The sequence below is a fragment of the Zalophus californianus genome, chromosome 5 (assembly GCF_009762305.2).
Source record: "Zalophus californianus isolate mZalCal1 chromosome 5, mZalCal1.pri.v2, whole genome shotgun sequence".
NCBI classification, from domain to species: Eukaryota; Metazoa; Chordata; class Mammalia; order Carnivora; family Otariidae; genus Zalophus; species Zalophus californianus.
The window spans coordinates 45,146,810-45,168,890 of record NC_045599.1 but is presented as its reverse complement, the minus strand read 5'-3'; the positions used below and the strand labels follow the sequence as shown (position 1 = coordinate 45,168,890).

Below are 22,081 nucleotides of genomic sequence, written 5' to 3'. Positions count from 1 at the left end.
AAAAAAAAAAAAAAAGGAAATAATAGTTATAGTTGGTGGCGATTATTTTTATGGCCTTTTATTTACAAAATAAAATGTTGGTACCTCCTATGTTGATCTGAGAGTATTGTTTAATGTAAAAAAATTATTTCATAAAATCCTAAATTTGGGAAACACTGGATTAAAAATTAAATCTCTCTTCAGTGGCCCTTGGAACCTGACAGCTTTAAGAAAAATAATAACTATTAAAGTTTTAACATTAGGAGGGTATTATAGATCTTCAAGTGCCTTCCAGAATACTTATTACATGGTAGATTTAATGAATACAATTTACAGTGAATGACACACAGGGATCACGAGTATGTGACTTGCTTTTGGAATGTGTGCATGTGTGTGTGTGCAAGAGTGTGTGTAGTGTGTATGTGTTTGTGTGTGTGTGTGTGGCTGGCCATGGCCTCCTTCTGCTGTTCTCCTTTAAGACTCTATAGCTACATCTAATATGTATGAGTTCATTTGTTTCTTGCTAGCCTTCTATCCATGAGATTTTGCTTTGAAATACTTATATGGGTTCTGATCTTTTAGTTGAGTTTCAGAAATCCTTTCCTCCAAGTATTAAGGGATAAGTGGAATTATTTAAAACCCCCCTCCTTCAATTTTCAGTGATATTTTCATTGGTGGTATGTCTGTTGTTGCATTTGCTTGTGTTCACTATTTTGATTTCCAAGTTTTCATTACATTTTCATGTTTCTTCTTCTCAGTGTCTGAAGACCTTTTAAATAATTTTATTGTTCTCTTTTACCCTCTGCACTGACATTTTTATTTCTTGGAGAGAAACTTGAATACACATTAGCTCAACAGAGCAGGTTTCAGTTTACCTTACCTATTCCATAGGTGAGTCTGAGACTTCTTTATGTGTTGTGAACAGTTAGGTCCTTGCTGATGGCTAAGACAATGCTTAGTAATAATTATGCTTCCTGGACCTTTGTGAAATAACCTGTTTTACCCCAATTCAGCACACGGTGGTTGAGAAACCTCTGTAGTCTTTTTTGTTGGAAATATGTCTACAGAAGGATTTAGAGCCTGACAGTGGTGCAGATCATGGGCTCTGAGACACCATCCTGTCTCTTTTGGTGTTTCAAGAGCACACCTTTGATGTGGTTTCACAAGTTTGAATTTACCCACTTGATACAAAGGAGTAAAACTGTAGTATTTTGGCCCCTCATGTTCGACTAAGGCAAAAAACATCAATGCTAGAAAAATTATTGCTGATCCTCTCAGTAATCCAAGGAGAACTGACCGCAGATTTAAAGGATTTTTTTTTAAAGATTTTATTTATTTATTTGAGAGAGAGAGAATGAGAGAGAGAGAGCACATGAGAAGGGGGAGGGTCAGAGGGAGAAGCAGACTCCCCGCCGAGCAGGGAGCCCGATGCAGGACTCCATCCAGGGACTCCAGGATCATAACCTGAGCCGAAGGCAGTCGCTTAACCAACTGAGCCACCCAGGCGCCCAGATTTAAAGGATTTAATGTTGCAAGAAAGTAGGATTATTTGTTCACTCAAAAGGCTTTCCACAACCTGCTTGAATCCCTATCAGCAACTAAATTACTGTCTTCTGAGAACAGAACCGTAATGATAACCAGAGTATTGCTTAATATCTGCTGCTATTTTAAAGTATTTCCTACCATGTTTCATTGTGTCTTAATGTTACTAAACAGTATATCATAATTGCTTAAAACTGCTTTAATTTTTAAAGCACTTTAAATTTACATATCCTACTGAGCCACTCAGTGCATGAAGCCCTAAAATGTCAAAGTGGTTCTTTTTTTTACAAATAACATAGTTAGAAATAGTTGGTTATAGATCCTATTTGTGAGAAATCAGCTTTGAACAGGCTCGCAAGAGAATGATTAGAGGGAATTTATTAAACAATTAATTGATTAAGGGAACTGGTCCTGCACTATGTCAGCCCACAGCAGGCTGTCTCCAACCTTTGCTGTCTGCATTGGTCATTTTTGGCACATAATCGCTTAAACTATTATGCAACTGCTTCAATTATTAATATTGCATTTCCGTAGCTGAACTGTGACCTTGTTTTTATGCTGGCCATCGCAGTGCCAAAATCAGAGCTGGCAATATTATAGAGGCTGAAGACAGGAGGATTTGGGGTCATCATTCTGAGAGGTCACTGCTGGACTTACAGCAGAGAATGGCTTGATAGGATTATTATGGTCTCGTTTGAATAATTTACTATGACACTTTGGGGTGTGTGTTTTTCTATACAATGTTTGGTTACTTTGTCTCTTTGACATGTTATGGTATATTGCTTCAGGTTGGGTTTTGTTGGTTTTAAGTGATGATAATCCAACTTAAATGAATTTGATCACTGAAAAGTCCAGGGGGTAGGTCACGACCCAAGAGATATCATTGGGACTGTGTCTCTGTCATTCTGCTCATTTTTCCCTTGTACTGGCATCACCCAAGCAGACTCCAGGCACATGAACATGTTACCAACTTACATACTTTGCTATGAGGTTCACATCATATTGCTTCAGAATCCTCAATAAAATGACAGCTTCTCTAAGTTTTATTTTTTCAGATTTATTTATTTTTGAGAGGGAGAGTGCACACAAGTGGCAGAAGGGGCAGAGGGAGAGAATCTTCCAGCAGACTCCCCACTGAGTGTGGAGACCGCCCCTGAGAGCATGACCTGAGCTGAAACCAATGGACTGAACTACTCGGGTGCCCCTGTTCTAATAGTTTTAATGAAAGTCTCAGGATTGAATCTCTCGAGGTTCTCATGTAGGTCACATGACCATCGTTGAACACATCACAGTGATCAGGGAAAGGTCATACACCAAGATTGCCTGAGATGGGGAAATGTGGTTTTCCCAAGTTAGATCATGATGTCACCATTGGAAAATGGGAGAATAAATTAGTTCCCCCCCATACATAATTTTAATTTGTTCCTACCTTTATGAATTATTCCCAATTTCATCTGCTTTCTTTTTCTACATGAACATGCATTCTCTTTCCTCTGTAGCAAGCTTGTACATTTTAGCATCCCCCAGGTCATCACTACATTATCCATGCAAGCAGGTGGGAGCAGTGAGAGACCAGTGGAAAGAACAAACCTTAAGCCCTATTCATGCCAGAGCCAAGGGTTTCATCTGACATCTTCCAGAGCCTTTGCCAAAGCCTACCTAATTCTGATGGATGATGTTCACCATACCATTGCTTTCCAAGCTTCAGTTCACTTTAGGCTGCCAAGTGATTTTGGAAAACTCCTCAAGGAAAGTTTTGTAAACATAATAGAGGCTGAGACCTTTTCTTGTGCTATCCAACTCATTTAGCCTAACATTTTCTTCTCTACCGTTGACCTGAAGTTCTCCTCTTTAGTAAAACATCGTGACAGTCAAAATTTTTTTCATACAGAAAGAAGTTCCCAAGTACGTTGTTCTTATATCAAGTGGAATTGAAATCAATGCCCCACACTGTTGTTTTTGCCAAAACAATGGTGAGTTACACCAGTGGTCAGAGTGCCTTTTCTAATGGCAAAGAAAGATCTAGAATGATTCACCCACACAGGATATGGGTAGGTCTCAAGGAATGAGGAACACAATACTAGAATAAATTTCCCCAACGCAAAAGATATATTATGTTGTCCCATAATTAGCCTGAGTGCAATATTCAGGAATAGGGGTTTGTTTTTAATTCAGAACCTCTCTTTTGGTAACTTTATTAAATGATATCCAAAAAAACTCCATTATGTCAATGTAATTAAAAACTCATTTGAAAATGAGTAAAGCCCTCAAGGAGTTTTTAAGTATTTTTAGATTCACGTGTCAGTTGTTTTATTTTAAAGCTGCAGGGTATTTTTTTGATTTTTACTTTTCTTAATTTATTGTTAATTAAAAACAAAATGAACCATAAGCGCAAAATCTACATTGTAGCCAGCATAGACTCCCACGAGGCTTGTTGTCCTGGACATTCTGATGTGCTTTTTCCTTTGAGGAGTTTGGGTGTTATGTGGTCAGCACTATCCAAACAATTAATGTAATAAAGTGAAAATGTCCCTTCAGCAGAAATAGCTCCTTCTGAGATGAGTCTAAACTGCCTTTAGATTGAAGAAGAGTTATGTAAGACCATTTCTGTCCAAAATGATTGGGCTGAATTCTAATGAAACTTTGCTGAATAACTGCTACGTTGCAGCTGTGGAAGTATTCAAACTCAAGTGTTGATTCTTGCTACTTGATCAACTACTTTAGAACTAGGTTCCTGAAAGCTAGACCCAAATATTTGTTCAGAGAAGTTAGTTGTATAGGAATTTACTTTTGATGGTTAAGTGGGCGGTCACTTGGGATGTGAGCATTTTAGTTGTTAAGGCCTTTGTTGAAGGAGATCTGTCTGATAGTATGGATTTTTCCAGTGGCTTTGGTAAGTAATGGTATCTTAAACAATTTAGAAGATCTTTTATGAATTGGGAATAAAGGGTACCTGTATCTTCTTAACTTCTCTGAAATAATCTGAAAACTTCAGTTTCAGGTCTAAATGTTTTCCTTGTAATCTTGCACTGTAAAATACTTTTATTTTACCTGTCTCCAAGAAGTTTGCAGTCGAGCAACTCTGGTGGCCTAATCTGAGGAGAATACGTGATTGACAAGCATAAAGCTTTATAAGAAAAGTATATTTGTTAACCTTGTGAGAGGAATGACTTAATTTTGTGGTTTTCATTTCTGAGTGCAAACAATGCATCATCAACTTTAAAAAGTAATACTAGAGAAATATTGTATTAAAAGAGTACTGAGGGGTGCCTGGATGGCTCAGTTGGTTGAGTGTCTGGCTCTTGGTTTCTGCTCAGGTCATGATCTCATAGGTCGAGGGAAGGAGCACCGTGTCAGGGTCCGTGTTCAGTGGGGTGTCTGCTTGAAGATTCTATCCCTCTGTCCCTCCCCTGATTTGCATGTGCTTTCTCTGTCAAATAAATAAATCTTAAAAAAAAAAAAAAAGAATAGTGAAGCACTGAAGTGAGTATATCCAAGCTGCCAGAATGTGTATTATTTATGAGTGGTGAGTTGCATATACTTCTACTAGTAAACTGTAGTCTTCTAGAGTCTCAGAATTCTCAACTTATGATTCTTCGCCTTTTTATTTTAAGCAGAAGAAAGAAAATACTGATATTAAAAAATACCGTTAATTTATATAGAACTAAAAAAAATTACTACTTAATTATTCTTAGTTCTTAGATGCTCCTTTATAACTACATTCAAACTACCCTGTAACTTAATGGCTTAAAAAATAACCATTTTTACTATTCCCATGATTCTTTAACTTGGACTGGGTTCAGCATGCAATCACTTTCCTGGTGGTATTGGTGGTCACTCACATGGCTATATCCAGCTGGCAGGCCAGCTGTGGTCTGGTGCTAGGCTCAGTTGGGATGCTTGAATGACTGGGCTTCTCTCTTTTCACATGGTGTTTGAGGCAATCTCTCCAGTGGTTCAACCCCTTACATGGCAGCTCAGGATACCCAAGAGTAGAGGAGTAGAAGTTTCCAGGCCTTTGTAATGCTTGGGCCTGGTATTGGAACTGGGTTACTTCCATAGCATTTGTTGGTTAAAGGGATTATATAAGGCCATCCCAGTCAAACAGAGAGAGTTTTAAAGAAGGAGGGATTGAATGGCAATGTTAAATACTACAAAAGGGTCAAATAAGAGGAGGAATGACAAATGCCCATTGCATTTACTGACAAAGAGAAGTTACCTCTCTTGGTAACCTTTCTAAAACTGTTTGAGTAGAGATGGTGAGGTATGTCATACTGAGGTAACTGAAGAGTGAGGAAGCAGTGAGGGGAAAAAGCAGATAAGGAATGTGACTCTTTAAAAAATTTTTTTTTTAATTTATTTACTTTAGAAAGAGATCGCAGGGGGAGGGGCAGAGAGAGAGGGAGAGAAGGTCTTAAGCAGACTCCACGCTGAGTACAGAGCCTGATGTGGGGCTTGATCTCACAACCCTGAGATCACAACCTGAGCCAAAACCGAGAGTTGGATGCTTAATCGACTGCACCACCCAGGCACCCAGAATTTCAACTCTAAAAAGGTGTGGCTATGAGTGAGAAAGAGCTAGAAGGTGCTTATAGTATGAGGTGAAGTTTTGGAGGGATCAGAGAGAAGAGATAATGGGGAGAAGAGAGAGTATAGGAGCACAACTGAAAGGATTGTTTTAAGGAGGACATACCCTTTCTCTTTGGTAATTTCCTTAGCTAGTAAGCCTCTAATTCAGAAGTGGCTACCCTTTCTGAGGTTGTATTTAAATTTTTTTGTTTTATGCTCTTATTTCCTAAATAATAGGAATAAGGGTAATAATAATGATAAGGGTAATAATAGTTGTCAAGAACCATGAAGAATCTGAGTTGTGCCTTACTTATAAGCTAAGATGTTAGCTTGACATAGTTTCAGTAATGCTACCAGAAGACATGAGACTCCTGGGTCAGAGACAAAGGCCATGATGACTCATGACATTGTAAGCAATGTGAGCTTTAAGTTGGTGTCATTTACCCTTTACCCTTTCCCCCCACGTTTTTTGGAGGCAAAGTGGAGCAGCCACGTTGGATGCTGCACACACACAGTACGTCTGCATCTCAGTCAAGGAACTCTGAGCTTAGGGAACCTGAATCTTTTTTAATAGGCTGCAGCAAACCTGACCAACATTTGTCCTAGAGTGAAACATTATCAGTATTATATTGGGCAATAGGCAGAACTTCCCTCTGCTCCAGATGAAAACACTGTTTTTCTCTCTCTTTTCTAAGACTCTTGGCTCTACAAACATCTTTGAAAATATACATCTGACCTAAAGCTTTCAGAGTCTCTGCTAAGAAGATGTGCAGAAATGTGGAAGACTTACGGAGAATTGTCTACCAACAATTTTAGTTGGGTTTTATAGGCAGCACCTGTGTGTTAGGCATGACACTTATTTTTTGTTGTTGTTGTTAAAGATTTTATTTATTTATTTGACACAGAGAGAGCACTAGCACAGGGGGCGTGCCAGAAGAAGAGGGAGAAGCAGGCTCCCCACTGAGCAGGGAGCCCAATATTGGGCTCGATCCCAGGGTCCTGGGATCATGACCTAAGCTGAAGGCAGCCGCTTAACTGACTGAGCCACCCAGGCACCTCAGACATGACACTTCTTACATTTATTTTCTAGTCCAGTGCTCACACAGCTTTATGAAATACTGTATTAGTCGGTCTGCCATAAGAAAATACCACAGACTGGGTGCCTTAAACAACAGATATTTTCTCCTAGTTCTGGAGGCTGTAAGTCTAATTTCAAGGTGTTGGCGTGGTTACTTTCCACTGAAGCCCCTCTTCCTGGTTTTTAGATGGCTTCCTCCTCACGTGGCCTTTCCTCTGTTCCCGTGCATTCCTGGTGCCTCTTCTTCTTCTTATGAGGGCACCAGTTGTATGGATGAGAGACCTACCGGTATGAACTCATTTAACCTTAAATACCCTTTAAAAGTCCTATTTCTAAATACATTCACATTGAGGATTGAGGCTTCAACCTAAGAATATTAAGGGACGTAATTGAGTCCACAACAGATACTAAATGCTGTGCATTACTTACTGTAACTATTTTTCAGGTGAGAAAACTGAAGCTTAGGGAGGGTAAGGCCCCTGAACAAGATCACACAAGTCAAAGGGATGGAATGGGCTTTGAACTGAACTCCAGACTGACTCCAGCCCATGAGCTTAACCACTCTCCTACAGAGCTAGAGTGAATACATTTGTATTTCAGGGGAAGAAGTGATTTCTTAGCTTTTGAATCAGAACCACTGATCTTGTGAAAGAATATTACCGTATGAGCCACACAGTTCATTAGCCAGACTTTCTCCCTCCCCAACTCCTTCCTTTTTCACTCCCCTCCCTCCTTCCTATCACACAATCATCAGCATGTAGTTATTGAATGCCACTATGGCCAGGTGCCAAGGATCCATCAATCAACAAAATCAATTCCCTCACCTCATGAAAGGTGTATCTTTGGTATTGTGTGAAAGACTTTTACTATTCCTCTTCACCTATTCCTAGTCTTTAGATATTTATACTTTCTGCATAACTGAAATGGAAAAGGAACTAACAGTTACCAAGTATCAACTATATATTAACCATATCCACTTATATATTATTATTTCATTTAATAACTGATGGTTTATTAGCATAGATGGGAGACTTTTCTATCAGAAATCTTTAATTCTGATTGTACAAATGTGTGTGTGTATGTATATATGTGTGTGTATATATATATATATTTTGCTATTGAAACTTTGCAAGTTCAAGTGTTTAGCTGTGATGATGTGGTTATGAAAAATGTACATACTTGTGTGTATCTACGTATGTATATATTTGTATATTTTTCCCTTTTTGTGTCCGGTGATCACAATAGGTGGTCAGTGCAAAGACTGATTGGAAGTTATTACAACACAGACAGCTATCTTCAAGCTTACTGTCTTGGGTGGTGATGTTGGAATCAATCAGTTTAACACAGTTTACATAGGTTCAGGGAGGACAGCTAAGGATTGAGGGGTGTCAGATGGCATTGGTGATGAAGGGAGTTTGGGGGAATATTAAAGTAGAACTCCAACCTGTACCAATATTGAAGTTATGTCCGAGCTTTGGGGAGCTCTTTCAGCCTGATTTCTTCTGGTTCCAGCCTGTTTTGTTCTAGCTATTGGCATCTGTGTAGGTTTTGTCTGTATATGATTTCCTTGCAGTGTAAAAAAGGATTGTTTAAGGTGCACTTGAAAGAAGAACTTTTCTCAATTGAAAAAGTAAACAACTGTATTTTAAGATGTCTTTTCTACATTTATAAAACTATTTGGAGTCAAGACAGTGCATTAAAGCTCACATTTTTGTAAGGGTTGATCCCAACTGGTCTTTTTTTTTTCCTTTGGGTTTTCTGGGGCACCATATTTTATTTATTTGAGCAGCTGTGATTTGGAATGCATGATTCACTGTTACTTTACTATTATAGTTCTACTCTCTTGAAATCTACTTTTTATAGTCTGCAACTGGGGATTAACAAATTAACTTTGCTGTCACCAGATTGACAGGGATACAAAGAAAGATTTCTTAACACAGTCACTTTAAAGAACTATTCATGTCAATAAAAAGTGAAGTCATAATAGTCAATCTATATGTTGTTATTTTTTTACTTTTGAGAGAGAGCATGCATACATGTGTGATTTGGTGGGGGGGGTGGAGGGGCAGAGGGAGAGGGAGAAGAGAATCTTAAGGCTGTTTTGCCTTTATATATTCTATTACATTTTCTGGATTTACTATTATTATCTGTTGTTTTTTTTCTAGATCTGTTAAACTTTCATATCCATATACTGATTCATTAAAATTCCTGGCTGATGTGCTACAAGAGGATTTTGGCAAATAAGATGTTTAAAATTAAACCTCAATATGCATGACTGTAGCCGGAATTCATTGTAACCAAAAGGAAGTTTTGTCAGAAAGTAGTTGCAATAATTAAATTGCATTTTGTTGCAGTTATAAAACAAGCATGAAAGCACCGGTGTCCCAGTAGTTGAGAGTCTGAACTGTAAGCCTGGTGATGTAGGTTAGAGTACCCGTCACTGTGGGACCTTCTCTAAGTTGTTTGATCCCTCTGTCACAGTCTCTTTATCTATAAAATAGATGTAATAATTGATCTACCTCATAGGGTTTTTATTGTAGTTAATAAAATAAAATGGATAAAGCACCTAGTACAGTGTTAGGTACCAAAGAAATGAAAGGTAGCTTTTAATTACTAGTATATCTGAATTAGAGCCCCAGAGAGTGAGTGCCCTTGTTGGAATTCAATGAAATAAGTTGGGTTCTCAGCTTTGCAGGTCCAGTAATTGATTTGTATCATTGCTCTTAGATTTAATCAGCTCACGGTCTTTGAGAGAAGGAATTGAACAAACTCATGGGTGACTAATGTAAAAGCCTCATTTATAAAAGTGACAGAATAATTATTTTGAGGCAAGTCGTGAGATGATTTTTTTTTTTTTTTCCCTGCAGTCCCTTTTACCTGTAGTCCTCTCTACTTCTGATCTAGATTTTGGTCTCCCTGCCTCAGAAGAAAATCTCCAGTAGACCATGGAAGGAAAAAATATATATATATTAATAGCCTTTGAGTTTTGACTTCTAAAGCCCTGGCCTAAATTCTAGGCACACAAGAAAATTTATTCAGGCAAGTCCTGTTTGTTGTGGTTGCTGGGTAAAGATGAGTATCCTCCTGGCTTGGGCAGAACAGAAGGCCTGGGGAAGATGGAGTAAATGTGGGTGTTGGTCTTTGAGGAAAAAAGCTCCCTGCCCTGCAGCATATTCCACAGCTGAATCTCCAAGAGGTGGTGATAAAAGCCCAAAATGATTTGGGGCTCCAAGAACAGTGAGTACCTGTGCTTTGCTTCCCAGGTGGGAATTACATAACATCCTGGGAATGTTTGACACAATTTGAGTAGGGATGATAGTATATAGCATGGCATGAGGTGATAATGTAGGCCAAGAGAATTTGAGTTAACCTTACTGAGTTTCTTACGACACCATCAGTGGTTTGAAAAAGTTGCTGTTTCCAAGCCAGATTAAAGAGGGCCATAAAGTCATTTCTTCTTCCCATTGAGAGGCAGAATCTAATTCTCCTCCCTTCAAATGAAGGTTGGTCTAGTGGCTTAGCCGCCCCCTAGAATGCAATAGAAGTGAGCTTCTGTGACTTTCAAGCTAGTTAACAAGTTGAGCAGCTTTCACTTGGCTCTCTTAGAATGCTGCCTTAGGGGAAAGCCAGCTGTCATGGAAGAAGTGTGACCACCCTGCTGGAGAGCCTACCTAGGACTGCCTGGATGGGGAGCAGGGACCAGCTAAGCTCAGCCAACCATCCATCCCCACCAGGACAATAGGCATGTGAGTGAAACTGTCTTGGACTTCCAAACCAGCCTAGCTACCAGCCAGATACCACCAAGTGTTCCCAGGGGAGGCAGAAGAAACACCCAGCCCAGCCCATGAAGATCTGAGCTACAGGTCATGAACATAGTAAAATTATTGTTGTAAGTTTTGGGTGGTTTTCTCTACCACAATAGATTACCAGTACACAGCTCTTCAGCTGCCCTCAGAATTGTGTAGAAGTTGGTAGAGAGAGTTGTCTAATTTTGATCTGAAGAAGCCATTTGGTCAGAGAGGAATTCATAGGCTAATTTGTGTGGAGATGATTATGAAATCCTTTCCCTCAAAAGACCTCACAGAGAGGAACATCTGTTCCTAAATACTGACAGGAAAACCCCACTTATTTGCTCATTAGTAGTGGACATTAGTGTGGACAAATGTTGATGGAGAAGAAACTTTAATACTGCCTTGATTTGGAGTTCTACAACATGGCGGCTCTGCCAGCCATCCATTCTCTAAATCTCAGTTGCTACAAGCAAAGATGAGGGGAGGGGAAGGTGGGGAGCCTTGATTTCAGTGGGAAAATCTTCCTATGACAGAGGAACCCATCATTTGACTGAACTATACCTTGAAGTGACTAAGTTGGTTATTAGCCACTAGAAAAATGGAGTTTAAGATAGGAATTAAGTACAGTAATAGAAAAATGAAAATTTTTTTTTTTAGTACAAATAAGTTTGTTTCTTGTGAAATCATTATCTGCCGTATTAATTAAATATGTAATGTACTACTGGTAACCCAGTTAGAATGTCATCATTATCTGATTAGCTCATCTCTTCCTGGGTCCGTTTATTCTTTTACAGTGGGAACTGCTTCTTGTGTTGGGATCCAAGTCCTCAGGTCTGCTCCAGTGTGTACCCTTGTGGGAAGCTGAAGTAGTCATCAGGCTGTTTGGTTATCATGGGGTCTGAACAAAGGTAAAAGGAGAATTTCTGTCATCTAGGCCATGATAAACAGACCTGATGATTCACCTCTGCCCCACAATAGAGAACACCTCTTTAGTGATTAGAATTCTTGTGCTGTGCCCTGCTCCTCATTCAATATTGTTCTCTCCTCTACATACTAAATAAATTATAGGAAATTCTGGCTCCCTAGTTACCTTTTATCTCTTTCTAATGTGACCATTCCACCATTAATGGTAAGTTGAGTCTGTAGATATGTTTACACTGTTAATTAGGTTATGCTCAAGGCTTGCATGTTTTTGGCTTTGTTAACATTACGTCTTCTAAGATTATCTCCTCAGACCTTAGATTTAATTTACTTTGTGTTGATTTTGCTAATTTAACTCATATCTCACTGTTGCCTCCATGTTCTGCCTAAGAGGGTTACTCTATTCCCATCCTATACTGTAAGACTTTCAGTGCAATGCCAAGTAAAAATCCTAATAAATAAGAAAGGGGAAGTACGACATATTTTCTCCTAGAAAATGAAAGGAAGAGAAACTTTTAACATCTCATTATAAATTTCTATCACCATAACTAAACTATAGGTTATAATGTGCATTTTATAAGTCCTATGTTTGAAAGAGCTCAGGGTTACTTCTATTCATAAGTTTTGAAGGGAAAAATCTGTTCATTTGTTTATTAACTTTTTAATCAAGCATTTATTAATCCCTGATTAGTATCAAACTCCATGGTAGGTGTTTTTTACAGTCTTGTGAAAAGAGTGTAAATACTACATAAAATATCAGGCACACAGTAAGCACATGAAATGCTGAATATCATTAGTCACCACTGAAATCTAAATTAAAATCCCAATGAAATGTGGCTATACACCTACTAGAATGCTAAAGTAAAAAAGACTGATGATACCAAGTGTTGGTGAAAATGAACAATTTGTAACTATGGGAGTATAAAATGGGACAACTACCTTGGGAAATTTTTAGTATCCCTTAAAACATTGAACATACATGTACCCTATAATCCACCAATTCCACTCCTAGATTGTAGTAGTTATCTGCATTATGGATTATAGATTCCCAGACCAAAATGGCTTAGAACAACAGTAAACATTTATTATCTCATATAGTCTCTGGGAGTCAGAAATTCAGGGACACACTTAGCTAGGTGGTTTGGCCACAAGATATCACATGAAGTTTCAGTTAATGTGTTGGCCAGGGCCACAGTCACTTGAAAGCTGGACTGGGGCTGGAGGTTCTGCTTCAAAGATGGCATACTCCCATGACTGACAAGTTGAGGGTGGCAGTTGGCAAGAGACCTCAGATCCTTGCCATGTGTATTCTGCCATATCCCTTCTTGAGTGTCCTCCTGGCAGCTGGTGTCCCCCAGAGTGAATGATCCTAGAGAGAGGAAGGTAGCAGCTTTTATGTTGTAACCTTAAAGGACACTCTTTAATTTTTTTCCCCAGTACCCTACTGATTACATAATTGAGTCCTATTCAGGGTGATGTGTGTGTGTGTTTGTGTTTGTGTGTGGTAACGGTGCCACCATGCAAAAGCATGGATACAGGAAGTGAGGATCATTAGGTGCCATTTTGGAGGCTGACTAAAACATAGATATTTATCTCAGAGAAGTATAAGCAAATCTCCATACAAACCTTATACAAGAATGTTCATAGTAGTTTAATTTTATTTATAATAGCCAAACTGGAACAACCCAGATGTTCATCAACAGGAGTCTGGCTAAACAGACTGTGGTATATTCACATAGTGGATATGACTCACCAATAAAAGGGAACTAACTACTAATAAATGCAGTGATATTAATAAATCTCTAAAATAGTATTCTGAGGAAAGATACATAGTCTTTGATGCCATTTATATGCAATTCTAGAATAGGCACAACTCTCTGGGTTGATATAAATCAGATCACTGGTTGCTTCTCACAGGGGTGGGGCAAATTGAGCATGGGATGCCTACCAGGAAGCTTTCTGGGGCAATTTGTCAAAACCCATTTTGGGAATTGTTTGTCAAAACAAATTTGTCAAAACCAATTCAACAGCACGTTTATGTTCTGAAGATTTTTATGTAAATTATATCCCAATAAAAAAATACAAGGTGTAATCCAAGGGCCACAGAGAGATATACATTAGTGATACGTTATAAATGGTGAGAGAGAAATTAATTCTCAGAGGAAATATTAAAGCATGTAGTCTTAATTTTTTTAATAAGTCAAAACATAGTAATTGTAGGATGATTTTAACGATATCTTATTTTTTGGATTTATAATCCCATCATTCAGAATAATTGTTGATTAATTTATTTTTTATTTGTCCATCTTTTTAAACGCACTTTTGAAAAATAAGAATTTTTTTGTATTTGCAATTTTATAAACTGCATGTATGTGTGTGTGGTTGGTTGGTCACAGTATAAACAGTTCTCTAGATTATTATTTTTTTTTTAAGATTTTATTTATTTGAGAGAGAGAGAATGAGAGAGAGCACGAGAGGGAAGAGGGTCAGAGGGAGAAGCAGACTCCCTGCTGAGCAGGGAGCCCGACGTGGGACTCGATCCCGGGGCTCCAGGATCATGACCTGAGCCGAAGGCAGTCACTTAACCAACTGAGCTACCCAGGCACCCTAGATTATTATTTTTTTTAAGATTTATTTATTTGAGAATTAGAGAGAGAGCATGAGTGGGGGAGGGGCAGAGGGAGAGAGACAGAAAGAGAGAGAAACAGACTCCCTACTGAGGGCAAAGCCTGATGCAGGGCTCAATCTCACAACCCCGAGATCATGACCTGAGTCAAAATCAAGAGTCAGATGCTTAACTGACTGAGCCGCCCAAGCACCCCCCAGTTTCCTAGATTGCTGAAAACTCTTTTGGAGTATATTTTCAGTTGGACTACGGCATGATTTATGTAACTGTTCTGTTCATGATGAACATTTCGGTGGTTTCTCCTCACTGAAGGAATGAAGTGGAGTTGTACATAAAGGTTTTTTCATTAATGTTTAGTATTATTTCTTTGTCCTAGGATTTCGGAAATGTTCTAGATCAAAGCATATGATTCATATATCCATATTACTTTTTGGGGGGTTTAAATTATCGTATACATCTGCAATATATAAAAGGACATTCCCTTCACTTTGGTTAGGTGCTGAGTATACTGAATGCCTTGGGCATGTGTTTATTAACCATTAGAACTGAGAAAATGGCAGTTTAGTTGAGCCTTAAAGAAGGAATAACATTTTAAATGAATATTGTGTTTCTGAAGGCAAAGACGGGGAAAGGTCATTTCTGTGGGGTTCAGAGCGGGGTAAGCAAAGCTGATCAATGCCAAACTTCTGGAATTGCAAGCAGTTTGATATAAAAGCTTAGAGTACTGGTTCTCAATCTTGGCTGCATGAGAGAATCACCTGAGGGAGAGAATTTAAAAGTCCCACCCTCTAGGCCTTACTCAACTAATAAACTTAGGATAGATAGGGTATAAAATTCAGGCATCAGTAGTTTAAAAAACAAAAACAAAACCAAAAACTCCACAGGTGATTCCTGTGTGTCAGTAAAATTGAAAACCACCAGTAGCAGAGGGAGGTGGACTGGGATAGGATGTAATTAGAGATAAAAGTGAAAAGATGGAGACCAGATGTAGCAGGCACCATGCTGTAGGAGAAAGTGTGGACTTTCCAGGCAATTGAGCAGACGGTGTTCGTGTTCTTCCCTTGTTACCTTCACAGGGTTGATGAGGCTGGATGAGATGACTTGTGTTTTCCCCCCTTGCTACCTTGTTCTTCCTTTGTTACCTTGGAGTCCCGTGCCTCTTACGTGCACTGGTGTTGCATGACTCCAGCAAATAGGCAGCACTGGTGGGTGTTTCCTGGCAGATGGGCTGCTCTCAGGCTGCCAGAGCTCCTCCCTCTCCTCGCCAAGATCTGCAAAAGCGCCTAGGCGGTTTCACTCCACACCACGGGGGGCAAGTCCTTAAGCACTGATTGGTGATGATGGGATATAAATAATGCAGCTTCCTCTCCCTTGGTCAGGACAGTTCTGTGGGGTGATTTCTACCAGTGCACTCAAAGTAGCTTGTCTGCAAACTTTTTACCATTCAGGACAAGATGAGTTTGTGGCAGAACAGAAACCTACACACTGCTTCCTTCCCAAGGAAGTTTTTCTATTTCCTAGAAACTCTAATAAGTGACTTACGCATGACTCCTAGTGTCAGTATCTGTTTCTAGGGAACTCAGTTAAAATAGGCCAGGAGCTTTGTCCTGGAAGCTAAAACCTGTGCTTCAGGAAGATCAGCCTGAGGAATCATTTAGAAAAATCAGTGGATGTAGGTGGGAAGTGAGATCGAAGACCATCATAATAGCCCATCAACCAGGGAACTCAGGAGTCACCCTGATCCATTACTCTTATTTAAAAAACTATCCTTTCCTTGCTATTTTCAGCACCCCTGCTTTAGTTTAGACCCTCATTATTTTTGAGGTTTAGAGTCACTGGTCTGTTTCAAGAGGTAAAACTCAAGGATCTTGCCAATATATCAGTGGAGATGGACTAGAAATGGTAGGTTCCTCAGAATTTGTAAACTAAAATTTCCTTGGTGGAATATATATTTTTTGCATTTAGCTTTCAGAGCTCAGACTGATTTCTAAATTTTATCTGTAAGGAAACTATGGTATACCTCAAATATCTGATTCAGGCATGTAATTAAAGCTCTCAGACCATCGTTTTTCTCACTTTCTGAATGAGGAAGAAGAATTCAATTACTCCTATGGCCCCTTCCAGTTCTATAATGTTATATTCAACAGTGGTTGCTAGATTATGTCCGTGAGAACAGCATAAAACAGATGATTCCAGTAGCAGTTGTCACTTCTCCAAACAAATTGACAAAAATCATACAGTCATTTTAAGAACAATTCTGCAGGAAGCTAACCTTTGCCCATTTTTCTTAATGATATGTTTACGGCTTTTAACTTTGCTTTGGAAATAGGAAACCATCTAATTGGGTTGATAAGGTCAGCATGCAGGAGGTTTGGAAAGAGATTGGATAATATTTGTGCATGTGTATATTTGTCTAGACATGCTTTTTGTCATGTTTATTGTACTTTAATGATTAGCTAGAAATAACAAGGCTCCTGTATATTCTTTTATTAATGCTCTGTCATTTATGGATTATTCTAAGGTAATTTGAAAATACAGAGAAAATATAATTATTTGAGGGTGCTTTTGGAAGAGGTGGATATATTTATAAAATTAAATAGTAATTTAATAACACAGTACTCCTCAAAACAGAGTTTGCCCGGTATCTATAGTTCACAGGGTTGATGAGGCTGAATGAGATGACTTGTGTTTTCCCCTGTTTTCAAGGAGCAGAGACATTCAACTTGGGGTGAGTTTGTGGATCAAGAAAGGTGATTTAACAGTGAGTAAATTATTTCTCCTCATCACTTTATCACACCCTGTCCCCAAACAACCCTGAAATATGTAAATACTTTCTAGATTCTGTTGTGTTACATAACTTACCTAGGCAGAAATGTGAACTTCTGTTAACACAGATACTCCATTAGAAATGATCTCAATTCTATTTCCTTTTGGGCTTCTATGTTTTTGAGCCTTCAAAGATAACTTTAAAAATGATAAGCCATAGAGAATTAGGGTATGTTTGTAGCATTTTGTTCATTTTTTTCTCCTTAAATGAGGTATCATAGAGAGGAAAATACATAAATCTTCAGTGTACAGCTCATTGATTTTTTAAATATGTATACACTTGTACGACCACTGCCAGGTCTAAGATAGAAAGCAAGGTTTAAAAACTGTCCCTCTTGCCAATTCCTTTTCTACCCAGTTAATTTTCCTCCATGTAGTCATTACCACCATTCTTGCTTCTCTCGCCATAGCTTGGTTTTGCCTGTTTTTTGCTGTGTAGTAGTTGATGTTTTGGATATATTATTCTCCTCTTAATGGTTATTTGCTTTATTTTCATTTTTCAGATATTATGGATGTCTGCTGTTTTTTTTATTATGTTAATCACCATACATTACATCATGAGTTTTTGATGTAGTGTTCCATGATTTATTGTTTGCGTATAACACCCAGTGCTCCATGCAGAACGTGCCCTCTTTAATACCCATCACCAGGCTAACCCATCCCCCTCCCCTCTAGAATCCTCAGTTTGTTTCTCAGAGTCCATAGTCTCTCATGGTTTGACTCCCCCTTCGATTAATGTATTATTTGCTTCAGAGGTACAGGTCTGTGATTCAACAGTCTTACACAATTCACAGGATGTCTGCTGGTTTTTTGATGGCCATATGTACTCATTCTTTTTTTGGTAGGTAGAACTGGAATTAGGCTTGCATGTTCATAAGGTAGGAATAATTTAGCTTTAGTCCTTGCTGCCAAATGTTTTTCCAAAGAGGTAGTGCCAGTTTTCCTTCCTACCAGCAGTGTATGATGAGAGCCGTCATTCCTCTGCATTTGTGCCAATATGTTGTATTGTGAGTGTTTTTAATTTTAGCCACTCTGGTGAATGTGTGGTAGTATGTCATTATAGTTTTAGTATTCATTTTCCTGATGAATAATGATGTTGAGTACCTCTTCATATACATATTGCCCTTTTTGAAGCCTCCTTTATGAAATCCTGTTCAAGTATTTTAGCTATTATCTTTTTGTTACTACCTTATGTTTATGTATTCTGATAAATATGTGAATATGCTTTCTTTTGATGAATGGAAGTTCTTAATTTTAATGAAGTCTAAATGATCACTATTTCTTCTATGGTTCTTGCTTTTTGTGTGTGTGTATGTGTGTGTGTTTTTTAAGATTTATTTATTTATTTGAGACGGAAAGAGAGAAAGCGGGCATGAGCAGAAGGAGGGGCAGAGGGAGAGAGAATCTCAAGCAGACTCCCTGCTGAGAGTGGAGCCCAATGGGGGGCTTGATCGCACCACCCTGAGATCATGACCTGAGCCAAAATCAGGAGTCTTACGCTTCACCAACTGAGCCACCCAGGTGCCCCTGTGTTCTGTTTTCATATGTGATTTGAAAACTCAGTTTCCACAAAATGTATTCAACTAGACAAACCTTGGGCTTGTTTTTAAATATAACTGTGGCATAGTGGAACATATTTTGGATTTTATGAAGAGCTAGGTGTCCTATCTTTCCAATGACTAAGTAGGAACTTTAGGCAATATTCTTAATCCTTTAAGTCTTTTTTGTCATTCATAATGTGTTATCTTAGTCAAGACTCTCAGTTGCAAGTGGCAGAAGATAAGCTAGCTCAAGGAGGAAAAGCTGATCTGGATGGAAGGTAGATCCTAGAATCAGAATAGTTACCTAAACCATTGTTGTTTGTACTTATATTCATATATATATATGTTTGTATTTATATTCATATATATATATTTATATTCGTATATGTGTGTGTGTGTATATATATGACTTCTATATATATGAGACCTTAGGGGCCCGTCATCACCATAACATTCTTATCTCTGCTTTTTTCTCCTCTGTGTTGGCCTCTTTCTCACTGACAGTAGACAGGTTTTATGTAGTAGGAAACATGGCAGCTGGTACCTCCAGGCTTACAGTTCTCCAGCTGAGCATCTCAAAAGGAAATAAAAGTGTCTTTCTGTCCCATTTACTTAGGTATATAATAATCATAGTGAAAGATTCTGGGTAGTCCTGAGTCATCTGTCTACCTATGTGAACAAAGAGGAGGGAAAAACCATTATTATTAACCCCAGGATGAAGTCAAGAAGGGAATGGTTCACACAAAGAAGTTATTCTATTGCCAAGAGAAGAGAGATGAGGTGCTGGGCAGACACAAATAGTGGATATATACTACAAAGGGAGTAAAAATGCCTGACTTACAAGAGTTGGTTGTTGCAAGCCTTCATCAGAGAGTTACTTGAAAGTACCTAGTACAATGCTTATTTGTTGAAGTATGAATATGGGAATCTCAAGAACTTTTTTCTTCTGCTCTTAGAACTGAAGCTGTAGAGAGGATCATGGCAGGCCTAAGCAAAGTCAGGGATCTAAGTTGCTGTTCTAGGCTCTTATTTGGAAGTGGTTTTCAAGGATTTTCAAGGTCACCTGTGGATCTCTAGATTACACAGGTCAGAACAGAGCTCTGCTTTCATTCTTTCTGCTGGTCCAGAGAGAGTCTCCTCATGTTAAAATAGGGGGCTCAGAACCTCCCAAGTTTTCATCCCCCGAATACATTGTTTTAGTCATTCGCTGCTTAGCCCCTCTCCTTTCCAAAGTTTTTCCAACACGGGTGTAGAATTTTTAGGGCGATAGCAATAGCATTTAAATCATTGATAAATGTGGAAGATAAACAACATGGTTGCTTTTGACCATTGCCACCTGGAATATTTGTAGCAATAAACACTTCTTAGGTCATTCATTCTCTCGTCAATCCATATTCCATCCATAAAATATTTTGGGGGATCTATGGTTTTCAAACTTTCATGTGCATCAGGATCCCTTGGAAGGTTTACTAAGCTACCGATTGCTGGGCCCTACCTTCATGAGTGTATGATTCCATAGGTCTGGGATGGGCCCCAAATTGGCATTTCTAACAAGTTCCTGGTGTTGTGCTGTTGTTACTTGTCCAGGGGCCACATTTTAAGAACTAGATAGAAGATACATTCCCCCCAATTTAGGTTTAATAAGACTCTTCTTACCTCCTATTTTAACTCAGTAGGGAAACTTGTAATTTGAAGAAAACTTATTTACCTTGCAAAATAAAGAGCCCTTATTATAAAAACAAAAATAATTGCTTCCCAATTAACTTTTGCAGTTCTGATTTGTTTGAGGGTTGTGGTGAAGGTAGACCCATATATTAAATTAATTTCTTGGAGGTCATACAATTTGTAGAGGAAACAAAAATAATATCCTCATAAATAGCTATAAGAATAACTCATAGGGAGAGTTGCAAGGAACCTTCACCTCTGCTCTAAAATTCCTTATCTCTTCAGCCTAATGGGAGGATTTTCTGGTTTGCTTTTTTGTTTTTCTTTTCCTTTTGTGTCCTTGCTGTGTGTGTACCAGGAATCAGATGTCCCCAAATGGCATTTGTAACTGAAATTAAAAAGGGTGATGTTAAATTCTGTCACCTCCAGACTTGGTCACCAAATGAGTCATGGGAACCACCACACAGGACTGAGTGACACTGCTCTCCTTCCGTCAGCCATAACTGAGGAATGCGGTTAGCCCACCTTAGAAATTAAAGTCTGGAGGCAAGGATTTGCTCCTGCTGTTGTTGTTGTTGTTGTCATTGTTGTTGTTTTGGTAGCAATGTTGAGTCAGTCTTGGCAAACAGGAGACGGTGCTGAGAGTGGCGTGGAGGAGAGTGCAAGTTCAGATTCTACAGCAGTGCCTGCCCCTGGTGATGGCTTTGTTCCCATTTCAGAGGATGGAAATTTAAGTGTTGCTGGCCTTGAGGACGTCTGCAGCTTAGAGATTTTGCTTCAGACGTTTTCTTTCTTCCTCAAAGCCTTTGAGTTTTAAATGTCTTCTGTGAAGTCCAGCTGTTTGTGATGTGGTGTTTTCTTCCTTCTAAGTTTGTATTATGGATCAGCAAAGGCAGCTGTCTTCTGTCTAGGTACTGAAGGGCCATGCGCCGTGGTTAAAACACCCATAATCGATGGTGATAGTGTAGCCTCCCTGCTGATGTCACTCTTTCAGGCCCCCCGGTTTGCACTTTGGCACTTAACAAATAAGCTTGAACTCTTCTCCAAGTACGGAGAAGAATGGCCTCATTAAATGCTGTCTGGTAGTTACACTCAATTCATTGTTATTAAGGTGATGAAGAGGTCTCTGCCCATCACCTTACTCTGAGGTAACACGTGTGGGGTACTTCCATTCAAAGAAGGAATTCTCTAAGTTACATAAGCCTATAAAATGTAAAGCATTGAGGATAAGAGACGAGAGAGATTGTCCAAGTAGTCTGTTGCCTTTCTGTGAATTTAAGGGAGAGAATGGACGTGTGGACTGGGTTATGGACTAGAATGGAGGTTATGTGGATGTGAAGAAATAGCTGAAGTTTCCTTGTGTTGGCATGATGACAGTGATGGTGGGTGGTGTTGGAGAGCACTCCTGAAGCTAGGTAAGGAGTGATACTAATAAAGTCTTCATGGGTATGTACTGCCTTTTCAAAGCAGAAACATTTTATTTCAGATCTTATCATTTCTCCCAGGAGATGGAGCTGAAGGAAAATGGATTTAAGCCTCTGTA

The 22,081-nt window shown here is 38.9% G+C and overlaps 1 protein-coding gene across 4 annotated transcripts in view; it reads left to right on the top strand.

Annotated features, from left to right (window-relative positions):
• PDE4D (phosphodiesterase 4D) overlaps positions 1-22,081 on the top strand; it is a 1,508,086-nt gene that overhangs the window by 292,379 nt on the left and 1,193,626 nt on the right. For all 4 annotated transcript variants that reach the window (XM_027605099.2, XM_027605113.1, XM_027605114.2 and 1 more), the window contains exon 2: positions 17,213-17,267. The gene's annotated coding sequence lies outside the window, so the exon portion shown is untranslated. The remainder of the gene's footprint in view (positions 1-17,212; positions 17,268-22,081) is intronic.